General features: G+C 46.1%; 1 protein-coding gene across 5 annotated transcripts in view; it reads right to left on the bottom strand.

Moving 5' to 3' along the window:
- camkk1a (calcium/calmodulin-dependent protein kinase kinase 1, alpha a) overlaps nt 1-14497 on the bottom strand; it is a 218979-nt gene that overhangs the window by 156438 nt on the left and 48044 nt on the right. For 4 of the 5 annotated variants that reach the window (XM_078548728.1, XM_078548730.1, XM_078548731.1 and 1 more), the window contains exon 2: nt 2473-2579. The exons of the other annotated variant lie outside the window; for it this stretch is intronic. The gene's annotated coding sequence lies outside the window, so the exon portion shown is untranslated. The remainder of the gene's footprint in view (nt 1-2472; nt 2580-14497) is intronic. 5 annotated transcript variants of the gene reach the window in all.

The raw sequence follows: 14497 nt of genomic DNA on the forward strand, positions 1-14497 counted from the left end.
CTCTGATGGGTCTGCCGATCACAGAATCTCACGGTGTAGAAGAGGCCCTTTGGCCCATCGAGTCTGCACTGACACGTGAGAAACACCTGACCTACCTACCTAGTCCCATTTACCAGCATTGGCCCATAGCCTTGAATGTTATGACGTGCCAAGTGCTCATCCAGGTACTTTTTAAAGGATGTGAGGCAACCCACCTCTACCACCCTCCCAGGCAGCGCATTCCAGATGTCACCATCCTCTGGGGAAAAAAGTTTTTTCTCACATCCCCCCCTAAACCTCCTGCCCCTCACCTTAAACTTATGTCCCCTCGTGACTAACCCTTCAACTAAGGGGAACAGCTGCTCCCTATCCATCCTGTCCATGACCCTCATAATCTTGTACACCTCGATCTGGTCGCCCCTCAGTCTTCTCTGCTCCAACGAAAACAACCCAAGCCTATCTAACCTCTCTTCATAACTTAAATGTTTCATCCCAGGCAACATCCTGGTGAATCTCCTCTGCAACCCTCCAGTGCAATCACATCCTTCCTATAATGGGACAGGACATACCCAGGGATGGTGGTGGTGGTGTCTGGAACATTTTCTGTAAGGTATGATTCCATGAGGATAACTATGTCAGGCTGTTGCTTGACTAGTCTGTGAGACAGCTCTCCCAATTTTGGTACAAGCCCCCCCAATGTCAGTATGGAAGACTTTGCAGGGTTGACTGGGCAGGATGTGCCACTGTCATTTCTCATGCCTAGGCCAATGCCAGGTGTACGCCCAGTTTATTCATCGTAGATATTTTCATAGCAGTTTGACATATCTTACTGACTTCTTGGAGGTCTTGTGGTGCAGTGGGTTGTGTCCCTGCCTCTGAGCCAGAAGCTCCCTGTTCGAGTCCCACTCCAGGACTTGATGACCAAGGAAGGTGTGTTCATAGCACAGCCAAACAGATTGAGTGTCAACCTCCAAATCCTTCCAACACACGCCAATGGCAGGTAGTAACAGCGGGAGAGATTCCTGGTCAGCCGTGTGATGGAAAGAACATTGCAGCCTCTACGATCACTATCCATCGCTCCAGAATACAACATACATGTTAAAGTGTGTGTTGCCATGGCAACTCGGACTCCCTGAGAAACTCTAAGACACCACCACTGTTTGTTAGGCCATTTCAGAGGGCGGTTAAGAGTTAACCACATTGTGTAGATCTGGAGGCACATGTAGGCCAGACTGGGTGAGATAGAATCGTACGGTACAGAAGGATGCCATTCAGCCCATCATGTCTGTGCTCAGATTTCCTTCAGGGGAAGATATCAGTGAATCAGATGGATGTTTAAAACAATCCAATGGTTTCATGGCCACCATTACTGATGCTAGCTTTTTATTCCAGATTTATACAACTAACTTAATTTAAATTCCCCAGCAGCTTTGCTGGGATTTGAGCTCACATCTCTCAGGGAATTAGTCCAGGCTTCTTGATCAAGACCCCAGTGACATAATCACAATGCAACCGTAATATGTGGAAACAGGCATGCCTGCTCATGTATGCAATGCAAAAATACATGTATGTATATGTGGATAAGCACATGTGCAAACACACGTGCAGCACATACATATACAACAAAACAACTTATGTTTATATAGCATCTTTATAGTAATGAAACAGCCTGAGGGGCCTCACAGGAGCATTAAAATATAAAGTATAACACTGAGCCATGTAAGGAGATATTGGGGCAGGTGACCAAAAGCTTGGTCAAAGAGGTAGGTTTGAAGGAGCATCTTAAAAGGAGGAAAGCGAGGTAGAGATGTGGAGATGTGTAGGGAGGCAATTCCAGAGCATGGGGCCAAAAAGGAGCAGCCTCCAATGTTGGAGCGATTAAAATCGGGAAAGTTCAAGAGGTCAGAATTAGAGGGGTGCAGGTAGCTCGGACGGTTATGTGGTTGGAGGAGATTAGAGAGAAAGGGAGGGGTGAGGCCATGGATGGATTTGAAAACAAGGATGAGAATTTTAAAATCAAGGAATTGCTTGAGCGGGAGCCAATGTAGATCAATGAGCAGAGGGGTGATGGAGGAATGGGACTTGGTGTGAGTTGAGACACAGGCAGCAGAGTTTTGAATGACCTCAGGTTTACAGAGGGTAGAATGTGGGAGAGCAGCCAGGAGTGTGTCTGGAGGTAATATAGGCATGGATGAGGGTTTCAGCAGCAGGTGAGCTGAGACGGGGGTTGAAGTATAGGCAAAGACACACATATGCGGATAAAAATCCACCCCCAGCTCTCTATGACAATTTTAAGCAACTGATCAAACCTCTGTGTAGGCAGAGCAGCTTTCATTCAGCGTAGTATTAATTATTGATTACCTACAGGAGGGAGTCCCTTTTCTCTTCTCAACTGCTGCAGCTCCTGTGATGCGTGGGCCAAATGCTTGACACAAACAAAGCAAAATAATAAACAGACCCGAGCGAGCAACCGAATGGAGCAATTTCCTTTACCTGTAATCTTTGTGACAATGGCAGTGGTTGGAGTCTCTCAGCTGTGGCACTTCATTGTCCAGTTGCCACGTAAGCGAATACAATCAATCCCACTGGCAAACGAGATTCTGCAGAGATAGAAATCAAATTACCTCCTTATGAATCTGGATATTTCTGTTGACTGAATGCTTTCAGTTGAAAATTTCCATAAATTTAACACCCTTTCTCAGCCAGCATATTTTATGATGTTTACAGACTTAATTAAAAATTGCTTTCTTCATCCTGTTCCTGGGAGTCTGCGCATTCTGCCAGAAAACAACCCATTAAAACAGAAAGCGCTTACATTTATATAGTCCTTTTAAAGGAAACACAACAAGATCCCACAAATAACAATGTGATAATGACCAGGTAATCTGCATTTCTTTTTTATGCTGTTGGTTAAGCACCAAATATTGGCCAGGACAATGGGGAGAGCCCTCTTCATCTCCTTCACAAGAGGGCAGTGGTTTCTTTAATGCAAACCCGACAGAGCATTGAAGGTCAGGCCTCAAAGAGGTCACCTCTGACAGTACAGCAGTCCCTCAGTACTGCACTAAAGTGCCAGCCTGGACTTTGTTCTCAAGTTTCTAGAGTGGGATTTGAATGCACAGCCTTCCAACTGAGGCTGAGACACTTTACACTTTCAGAGCTAAAGATGTAGAATTTCTGTGACCACTCTCACCCCCACCCCCACCCTGCCCCAAATAAAAGACTTTCATCAACTCTGTTGGTAACCACAAATAATTATTGGGGTCGATCTATTGTGTGATTAAACTGGATTAAACTTCTATGAAGGGCTTGGGGACATTTTTCAATGTGGAAGGCACTATATAAGTTGTTGTTGTATTAAGTGCCATTTTAATTCATATCATAGAATCATATAGGCCATTCAACCCATCGTGCCTGTGCTAACTCCCTAAGACAGCTGTTCAATTAGCATCACTCGCCCGCTCATCCCCATAACCTGGCAATTTTTTCCCTGTTCAACTTCATATCCAATTTTTTCTTTTGAAAGTAATCATTAAATCTGCTTCCACCACCTTTCCAGGCACTCCAGATCACAAGTCGCTGCGTAACAAGATCTCTTCTCAAATCGCCCCTGGATTTGTTACCTTAAATCTGTGTCCTCTAGTTACTAACCCTCCTGTCAGTGGATAAAGGCAAAATACTGCGAATGCTGGAAATCTGAAACAAAAACAAAAATTGCTGGAAAAACTCAGCAGGCCTGACAGCATCTGTGGAGAGAAAGACTGAGTTACAGATGCTGTCAGACCAGCTGAGTTTTTCCAGCATTTTTTGCTCCTGTCAGTGGAAACTGTTTCTCCCTTTATACTCTTTCAAAATCCCTCATACTTTTGAACACCTCTATTTTCCCCTTAACCTTCTTTGCTTCAATGAGAGCAATCCCAGCTCCTCCAGACTCGCCACATAACTGAAATTCCTCATCACTGTTACCATTCCAGTGAATACCTTCCCCAGGCCTTGATATCCTGTCTAAGGTTATGCCCTGCCCTGAACCCACCAGCAGTGAATTCAACATGGCTCCTGGGGCCAGCTCCATAGGCATTGTACACTGGGCTATCCACTGTCAGGAGTTGTCCTTTCTGCCCCAATATCCTCTCTTCCACTGCTTAAGTCCCCCCTAGTTCTAATAGTGGATGCATTTTAGCCCTAATTACAAGTTAACTGTATAAACCCAGGGTGACCAACTCTTATGAAATAAACTAAGGGGCACTTCAACTGTGGGACCTGAGTGGGGAGGGGGGTTTCTGGTGACCATAAGACTGGGGTGGGCAATGGAGGGTGAGGGAGACAACCAAATCTTATAACTGATCTTGTGGAGTCACGACTTTATCATCTCTCTGCTGGCTGACTCATAGGCTTAATTGCAGTCCCACTCAAATCACTTAATTGAGATTACCAGGCTCAGTCTCCCACAGGCCGCCCTCAAGGGACACAGGTTAAACAGTCAAATTGTGGACAATCTCCTAAAATACAGGACAGCTGGTGACACAGTGTAAACCACCACTGCCCATCCCCCAACCACGCCTGCTTTTCTCAATGAGCTCTGGCTCTTTTCTCAAATTTGGCTTCCAAATTCTTGAATTTCACTGGACATCATGGGAAGAATTTTCCCCCTGTCGGGGAGGAAGTTCAGGAGCGGGCGCGTGCAAGCGCGCCTCCGATCAGCACCCCCAATCGGGGGCGCGCTGCCATTTTACATGGACGGGCCGATTCATGCCCGCCCAGCATGACGTCTGCCAGGATGCGCTATGCGCTCCCTGTGCGGGTGGGGGGAGATTCCCTCAGCCAGGAGTGCGCTCTTTCGCGCGCAAGAGTGCACTCATCTCCCTGAGGCTAAGTGCTGCCTCATCGGCGCCAAATTCAAAAATGGTCAATGCACAAAATTAAAATTTCCCTGACATGTCCCCTCATGAGACACTGTCACATAGGTTGGGACACGTCCATCACTTTTAAATCAAACTTGTATTAAATTTTTAAAAACCCTCATGAAACCTCATCCCGCCCGTGGATGAGGTCTGATGCTTTTTCCAATGCCTGCCAGGGCTCCCGGCCTGCCCACCAACCTTAAGGTTGGATGGGCAGGTCCATTAACTAGTTCAATTAGTTTTTAAATGGCCTCAATAGGCCATTGACAGGTCGGTGGGTGCACAGCTGATTCGGCTGTGCCCCCACTGGCCTGAAAATGGAAATGAGGCGGGGTGACGTCGGGAGTTCCGCCCAACTTCATCCAGCGTCATTTTACACGTCGGCGAGTGGGCCCCGCACCCTGCTCGCTGACCTCAATATCCTGGCCCATGACTGCCCCATTAGATTGAGCTCCTGTGTCTCAGCTGCTGCCCTGTTGCTTGAATTTTAAATGAACTCTGATCGGTTTACAGCCCATCCCCCACCGCTGCTGTTCCCTGCTCAGCCTCTGATTGGATGACAGCTTCTCCTGGTTTCTCAGGCTGGTTCTGGGACAGAGATTCCCTCTCCTGCCGCTTCTCCACTGCCCCTGGATCTTACGGTGACCGCCACTGTTCTTCTTTGCTGCCCTGCAACTGATTCTGTCCATCTCCTCGATCCTTTTCCACAGGAATATTTCCATCAGTTGCATCCAGCTCCAATACTCAAATAACTTCTGGACTTCACTCGCCCTCCACACAGGTTTCCCAATCTGGACACAGTTTGTCAATGCTCCAAGTTGATTCTATCCCATCATGGGATCTCTGACTTAAATTTGGACTCCCTCCTGTTATCTTGTCCCTATTTTCCATTTACAACCAGAATCTATATGTCCGAATAATTGCTCCATCACCACACTTATGTAACTTGAGTTTTCTCTGTATCTGTTCGCATGCTGCTCCATACTCGAACCCATCAGTTCAATTTCCATTTAATTCTTTTTCTCTCTATCTCTCTGAGACTCCTCTCTGCTATCATCACGCCTCCTTGCATTTCTCCCCTCTTGGGTACTCTGCCCTTCCAAATTCCTTCAGTACTCCTTCACCTTCCTGCTTTCTCGTACTTCCCAGACTTGACTTCCTCTTAGATAAGTCTGCAGCTTCCCCCTGTACCCATCTCGACACCGTCCAAGAGCTCCATCAAGGCACTCAGCACTGGTTCATTACACACAGTAATCCTGATCACCCTATCCCACTCTCGCACTGACCTGCCTGCTGGGGGCTGACTTTGCCAATCTCTTCCTCCTCCAATTCACTCCTCCAATTGCTGACCCTCTGGACTCCACCAGTGGGACCATCTCTCACCGCCCCTCTCTGTATCTCCTTCCAGAATATCTGTTCACTTGTGAACAAGGCTCTTGCCATCCATGAGCTTACTGTGGCTATTGCATCGAAATCATGACCTTAACAGAAACCTGGCTGAGGCGTGATGTCCCCTTCCCCCTAACTGAAGCCTCCTCACCTGGCTATATCTTCCATCATTTGCCTCATCAAGACTGGTGGTGGTATAGCTCTTGTCGCCAGATCACACCTTGGCCTGCCCCCCTACTCCTCCTTTGAGCGTCTGACTTTGTTCTACTCCTCTCACTTAAAATCATTCTCTACCACACACCCAAGTACCATAAAAATATTCTCACTGAGATGTCTTCACTGATTTCCTTCCTCAGCCTCTGTACCAAGTGACTTCTCATCCTCAGAGATTTTAACCTCCATCTTAACTCATCATGTTCTCTCTCCTGAATTCACTGCCTTCATATCCTCCCTAAATCTCGCCCTCCGTGGAAACTCCCCAACCCATATTCACAGCCATCCCCCTTGACCTTGCCAATTCCATTCGCCTCACTCTATCCATCATGCTAATCACAGATAGGCTGTCTCTGAGATCTCCCCTGTATCAAACTCCACCCACATTCCCCTACCGCCAACCCTACTTCCTTCTGTGTCTACCGTGGAAGAAACTCTCTCCCAATTCACTTACCACTGCACTTTCAAAATCGTGTCTAGACTTTGACTCTTCATCCACTCTGACATGCAGCTACTGATCTGCTCAACCACACTGCCAGCTCCACCTTTGACACGCTAGCCCCTATTAAAACCATCTCTCTCACCCTGGCCATTCCCCCTTCTACAGCCTCATCTCCACTCCCGTAAGTCGAAGGGATGTAGACTTGAAGTGAAATGGCGGACAGCTGGTTTAACCATTTCATCACCAGATCTGACCAGATGACACAAACCACTATCGGATCCTGCTCTCAACTGACAAAAGTGCTCCCTCTTTCAGAATCATTCTCGAATGTAAAGATAGCCCTCACTCTTTACTCTACCACTAGAAAGTAGAGAAAGATGTGAGTTCAGGGCTAGGGCGGTGGGTGAGGGGGGGCAGGGGTGCACACTAAAGGATGTTTAACCCGGTGGGTGAATGGAAGGGAGGGACATGGGAGAGGCAGCTGATTGGATGATCTCAATTTTAGTGACAAAGAATTCCATGAGCTTCTCATGCTTTTTGTTGGAGGTGAGGGTACAGGAGAAGGGGTGAGGGGTTTAAGAAGATGGTCTGCAGTAGCAACCTTATTCCTACTGAACTGCTGAGCACCCAACTTCCCCTCCTGGTTCCCATGTTAGCCAATGTTGTAAACAGATTTCTCTGCTCAGGTGTTGTCCCTCTCTCCTTTAAATCTGCTGTCATCACCCCTTCTCCTCAAAAAAATGTAACCCCTCTGTCCTTGCAAATTACCACCCAATCTCCAAACTCCCTTTCCCCTCCAAAGACCTTGAATCTATTATTGCTTTCGGGATCTGTGCCTATCTTTCCCGAACTCCATATATTAATGCCTCTATGATTATGATCCCAATGCACATCTTGAGAAGAGCTGGAACTAAAGGAGGCAGAAGTGTCACCAAATGAAGTGAAAAAAACAACTTGAATGCACGGGCTGAATACTTCATCTTCAGTTAGGGAGGCGTGTCCCGCACCATTTCCTGGCATTGCATCCTTGACTTTGGAAAGCCAGCCCATTCACCTGGAATTTTGGTTTTCGAAAGTCAGGTGCAAGCTGGAGTCGGAGCTGTTGCCTCCCGAGGCGGCAATGGAGGCGGGCAGGTATCCAGCCCCGCAGATCGGTAGGCCCACCTCCATTTACTGGGACATCGACCCAGTTATACTCTTGGTTGTTAGATCCTCTAGCCCTCACCCCCTCCACCTACCCCCATGATACCATATCCCTTCCATGTCCATGTGTCCTCCAAACCCCCATGCTGCCTCCATGTCCCCTTGTCTCCATGCCCTCCCCCATGTCCCAATGCAACCTTCATACCCCTTCATATCACCCATACCCCCTCATATCACCTGGCAGCAGTTTAATTATTTATTCTGACTTGGGTCACAATCGGTTTGACCTGGTGGTAATCAATTGAATCTCATTTCATTCACCTGGCTACTCCTGATCTGGAACCATGTCTTAATGGTCCAAAATTGTCTCTTTTTTAAGAAGTAGGCTGTTCATTTGATTTGAACTCAGCTCTTGAGGTGACAGTTTCTCAACTATTTTGGTTAAAAAGTTTCCACGCAAAATAATTTGGACTGATATTCATCTTGACAGCGAGAGCCCAGAACAAGAATCTGCAAGTCATTGCCACTATTTGAGTCAGCCTGACAGAACGTAATTGGTGATTTAAACAGCAATGACATTACTTATTAGCCATGGCTCAGTGGACAGGGCTCTCACCTCTCAGTCAGAAAGTTGTGGGTTCAAGTCTGACTCTAGGGACTCAATGTGACAGTACTGAAGGAACACTATGCTGTTGGAGGTGCTGACTTTTGGATTGAGATGCTTAACCAAGGCTCTCATCTGCCATTTCAGGTAGCTGTACAAGATTTCCTTACACTATTTGAAGAAGAGCGGGTGAGTTATCACTTGTGTTTCGGTCAATTTTTATGCCTCAACCAATGTCTGCAAAATCAATTATCTGCTAATGATCACATTGCTGCTACATTTCCTACATTACAAAAGTATTTACACTTCACAAAACACTTCATTGGTTATAACGCACCACACAGAGCATCCTGAGGTTGTTAAAGATTCTACTGAGATGCAAGTTCCTTCTTTACACAGCTTGCTTTTAGTGCCAAAGGAAACATTGTTAAAACTATTTTTAAATGTACTTCAGCCCTTGAAAAACATAAAATAAAATGCCCGTGGGTAGTATTTGCAGTCTTAGTTCTGGGCTCGCTGGTTACTATACTGCTGGTTCTGGACACAATCCCCAGCCCAATTCCAAACTCTCAGCATTACATGTCCTTCAAGTTAGGACTTAGTTCCATCATAGCTGTTTTTAAAACGTTCTGAAAACAAGTCTGATATTGATCTGAACAACTTGCATTTACCTAGCACCTCTAATGAAGTAAATTGCCCCAAGGCACTTCACAAGAGAGTAAATCAGACAACTCTTGATACTGAGCCACATACAGAGATATTAGGACAGGTGACCGAAAGATTGGGCAAAGGAGGGGGGTGCGGGTTGGTGGGGGGGGGGGGGTTAGTTTAAGAAGAAGTGTCTTAAAGGAGGGAAGAGAGACAGAGAGATTTCAGGAGGGAATTCCAGAGCTTAGGACTTAAATGGCTAAAGGCATGACCACCAGTGCTGCAGCGAAGGAAGTCTGGAATGCACAAGAGGACAAAACTGGTGAAACAGACATTTCAGAGGATTGTAGGGCTGGAGAAGGTTATAGAAAAAGGGAGGGCCCATGAAGGGAATTGAACTCAAGGATGGGAATTTTAAGACATGGCTGGGAGTCAACAATACAGCAGCGAGGGCTGATCAGGACTCTGTGTGAGTTAGGTCACAGGCAGCTGAATTTTGGATGAGCTGAAGTTTATGGAGGGTGGGAAATGGAAGGCTGGCCAGGAGAGCATTAGAATAGTCATGTCTGGAGATATCCAAGGCATGGACGAGGGCTTTAGCAGCAGATGAGCTGTGGCAGTGGCAGAAATGACAAACTGATAAACCGTGGTGCCAGCATAAATCCAGTCACCACCAGAGAGCTGGGGGTTTAGTGAAGGAAAAATGCAGAGTCCATACACAAATCATGAAGTTAATTCTTCTAGAATAAAAAGCTAGTATCTGTAACGGTGACCATGAACTACCAGATTGTTGTAAACACCCATCTGCTTCACTAATGTCCTTTAGGGAAGGAAATCTGCCATCCTTACCTGGCCTGGCCTGGCCTACATGTGACTCCAGACCCACAGCAATGTGGCTGACTCTTAAGTGCCCTGTGAAATAGTCTAGCAAGCCACTCGAGAGTACGGCTCACCATCACCTTCTTATGGGCAATTAGGGATGGGAATAAATGCTGGACTAGCCAACGATGCCCACATGCCATGAATGAATTTTAAAAATCAAACCTTAACAGTCAAAATCAAGCATAGAAGTTTTCAAACTACAGAATTAATACACAATCTGAAAATGACAGAAGGATCTTCCACAGTTAAAGAGGAGTAAACATAGAAAACATAGAAACATAGAAAAATAGGAGCAGGAGTAGGCCATTCGGCCCTTCAAGCCTGCTCTGCAATTCAATATGATCATGGCTGATCCTCTATCTCAATGCCATACTCCCGCTCAGCCCCCCATGCTCTTTGTCGCCTTTAGGGTCCAGAAATCTATCTATTTCCTCCTTAAATATATTCAGTGACTTGGCCTCCACAGCCCTCTGTGGTAAAGGATTCCATAGGTTCACCGCCCTCTGAGTGAAGAGGTTTCTTCTCATCTCAGTCCTAACTGGTCTACTCCATATCCTGAGACTGTGACCCCTTGTTCTAGACTCCACACCCAGAGGAAACATCATCCCTGCATCCAGTCTGTCCAGCCCTGTCAGAATTTTATAAGTTTCAATGAGATCCCCTCTCATTCTTCTAAACTCCAGTGAATACAGGCCTAGTCGGCCCAAACTCTCCTCGTGCAACAATCCTGCCATCCCAGGAATCAGTCTGGTGAACCTTCGTTGCACTCCCTCTATGGTAAGTACATCCTTTCTTAGGTAAGAAGACCAAAACTGCACACAATACTCCAGGTATGGTCTCACCAAGACCCTGTACAGCTGCAGTAAGGCATCCCTGCTCCTGTACTCAAGTCCTTTCGCAATGAAGGCCAACATACCATTTACCTTCTTAACTGCTTGCTGTACCTGCATGCTTGCTTTCAGTGATTGGTGTACCTTTGTACACCAACATTTCCCAATCTATCACCATTTAAATAATACTCTACCATTCTGTTTTTCCTACCAAAGTGGGTAACTTCACACTTATCCACATTATACTGCATCTGCCACGTATTTGCCCATTCACTCAATCTGTCTAAATCGTCTTGAAGCCGCTTAACTTCCTCTTCACTCTTCACCTTCCACCAAGTTTCGTGTCATCAGCAAACTTGGAAATATTACATTTGGTTCCCTCATCCAAACCATTGAAATATATTGTGAATAGCTGGGGCCCAAGCACTAATCCCTGTGGTACCCACTAGTCACCACCTGCCGCTCCATTTATTCCTACTTTCTGTTTCCTGTCTGCTAACCAATTCTCAATCCATGCCAATAGTTTACTCCTAATCCCATGTGCTTTAATTTTACCCACTAACCTCTTATGTGGGACTTCATCAAAAGCTTTCTGAAAATCCAAATACACCACACCCACTGGTTCCCCTTTATCTATTCTGCTAGTTATGTTCTCAAAAAACTCCAGTAGGTTTGTCAAACATGATTTCCTTTTCATAAAGCATGTTGACTTTGTCTAATCCCGTTGATATTTTCTAAGTGACCTGTTATCATATTCTTTATAATAGACTCTAGCATTTTCCCTACTACTGGATGTTAGGCTAACCAGTCTGTAATTCGCTGTTTTCTCCCTCCCTCCTTTTTTAGATAGTGGTATTACATTTGTCACCCTCCAATCTGCTGTTCCAGAATCTACAGAATTTTGGAAGATGAAAACCAATGCATCCACTATTTCCATAGTCACCTCCTTTAGCACCCTAGGATGTAGATTATTGGGCCCTGGGAATTTAATGGCTTTCGGTCCCATTTCTCCAGCACTATTTTTTTAGTAATATTAATTTCCTTCAATTCCTCCTTCTCACCAGACCCTTGGTTCCCTAGTATTTCTGGGAAGTTATTTGTGTCTTTCTCCATGAAGACAGAACTAAAGTAGTTGTTTAATTGCCCTGCCATTTCCTTGTTTTCTATTATAAATTCTCCCATTTCGGACTGTAAAGGACTTGCACTTGTCTTCATTAATCTTTTTCTTTTTACATACTTATGGAAGCTTTTACAGTCCGCTTTAATGTCCCTTGCAAATGTATTCTCATACTCTATTTTACGTTCTTATTCAATCTCTTGGCCCTCCTTTGCTGAACTCTAAACAGCTCCCAATCCTCAGGCTTGCTACTTTTTCTAGCAACTTTATATGACTCTCTTTGGATCTAATACTATCCTTAATTTCTTTTGTTAGCCATGGTTGGGCCACTTTTCCTGTTGTGTTTTTGCACCAGAAAGGAATATATAACTGTTGCAATTCGTTCCTTAAATATTAGCCATTGCCTAGCCACCGTTATGCATTTTAATGAAGTTCCCGAATCTATCTTAGCCAACTCACGCCTTGTACCTTGGCAGTTTCCTTTATTTAGATTTTGGGGAGGAAGGACAGAAAAAGACGCATCATGGTCCTGCTTCATTCTGATCCATGCTCAGTATGAATCACATTAAACTATACATCTTCCAAACTTTATCCAGACTTGGGGCTGGATTTTACAGTCGCCAAGCAGGGGTGGGGCCCGCTTGCCAACACGTAAAATGATGCGTGGTGACCTCGGGCGGAACTCCCAACGTCACCGCGCCCCATTTACATTTTCAGGAAGGCAGGGACACAGCCAATTGAGGCCATTGACAAAGCAATTAAAGTAATTAGTGGACCTGCCCATCCAACCTTAAGGTTGGCGGGCAGGCCAGGAGCCCCAGCGGGAAGTAGAAAAAACATGAAATCTCATCCACGGTCTAGATCCCTCAGGATTTTGAATACCTCTAACAAATCTCCTCCCAACTTTCTCCTCTCCAAGGAGAACAATCCCAACTTCTCCAATCTTCTTACATAAATGAAGTTCCTCATCCTTGGAACATTCTCGTGAATCTTTCCTGCACTCTCGCCAATGCCTTCACATCTTTCCTAAAGTGTGGTGGAGAATTGGATGCAATACTCCAGCTTGAGGCCAAACCAGTGTTCTGTACAAGTTTAACTTCTTTGCTCTTGTATTCAACGCCCCTATTAATAAAGCCCAGGATACTGTATGTTTTATTAACCGTTCTCTCAATCTGTCCAGCCAGATACACCCAGGTCCCTCTGCTCCTGCACCCCTTTTAGAATTGTACCCTTTACTTTATATTGTCTCTCTGTGTTCCTCCTCCCAAAATGAATCACTTCACACTTCTCTACATTAAATTTCATGTCACCTATATGCCCGTTCCACCAACCTCTCTATGTCCATTTGAAGTTCGACACTATCATCCTCACAGTTCTCAATGCTTCCAAGTTTTGTATTCTCCACAAATTTTGAAATTGTGCCTTGTACACCAAGGTCTAGATCGTTAATATATATCAGGAAGAGCAAGGGTCCCTGAGGAATTCCACTGTAAACCTTCATCCAGTTCGAAAAACAACCATTCACCACTACTCCGTTTCCTGTCACTTCCTGTCACTGTTCTAGAGTAAATTCTGGCTTTAACTGATTTCAACTGTGTGACAGAGCCCCCGGATTTAATTCACAAGGAACTAGGTCAAGCGTTTCACATGTTGTACACATCAGGAAAGGCCGAGCTGCACAGACACCAGATTTACAGTGTGGGTCAGGGGGTCTGACCCACACTAGCTGAGACTACCACTGGTTTCATTCCTTCCCATCTGCCTGGTCACATCAGTCTCAAATGCCATCCTCCCCAATGGAGCTTCATTCATGCACACACATACAGAGTCACTTCACACACACCACTTTAACCAGAGCCCGAGTCGGTCCCTTTAACCAGAGCCCGAGTCGGTCCCTTTAACCAGAGCCCGAGTCGGTCCCTTTAACCAGAGCCCGAGTCGGTCCCTTTAACCAGAGCCCGAGTCGGTCCCTTTAACCAGAGCCCGAGTCGGTCCCTTTAACCAGAGCCCGAGTCGGTCCCTTTAACCAGAGCCCGAGTCGGTCCCTTTAACCAGAGCCCGAGTCGGTCCCTTTAACCAGAGCCCGAGTCGGTCCCTTTAACCAGAGCCCGAGTCGGTCCCTTTAACCAGAGCCCGAGTCGGTCCCTTTAACCAGAGCCCGAGTCGGTCCCTTTAACCAGAGCCCGAGTCGGTCCCTTTAACCAGAGCCCGAGTCGGTCCCTTTAACCAGAGCCCGAGTCGGTCCCTTTAACCAGAGCCCGAGTCGGTCCCTTTAACCAGAGCCCGAGTCGGTCCCTTTAACCAGAGCCCGAGTCGGTCCCTTTAACCAGAGCCCGAGTCGGTCCCTTT

This window comes from Cetorhinus maximus, chromosome 9 (genome assembly GCF_964194155.1).
Source record: "Cetorhinus maximus chromosome 9, sCetMax3.hap1.1, whole genome shotgun sequence".
Lineage (NCBI taxonomy): Eukaryota > Metazoa > Chordata > Chondrichthyes > Lamniformes > Cetorhinidae > Cetorhinus > Cetorhinus maximus.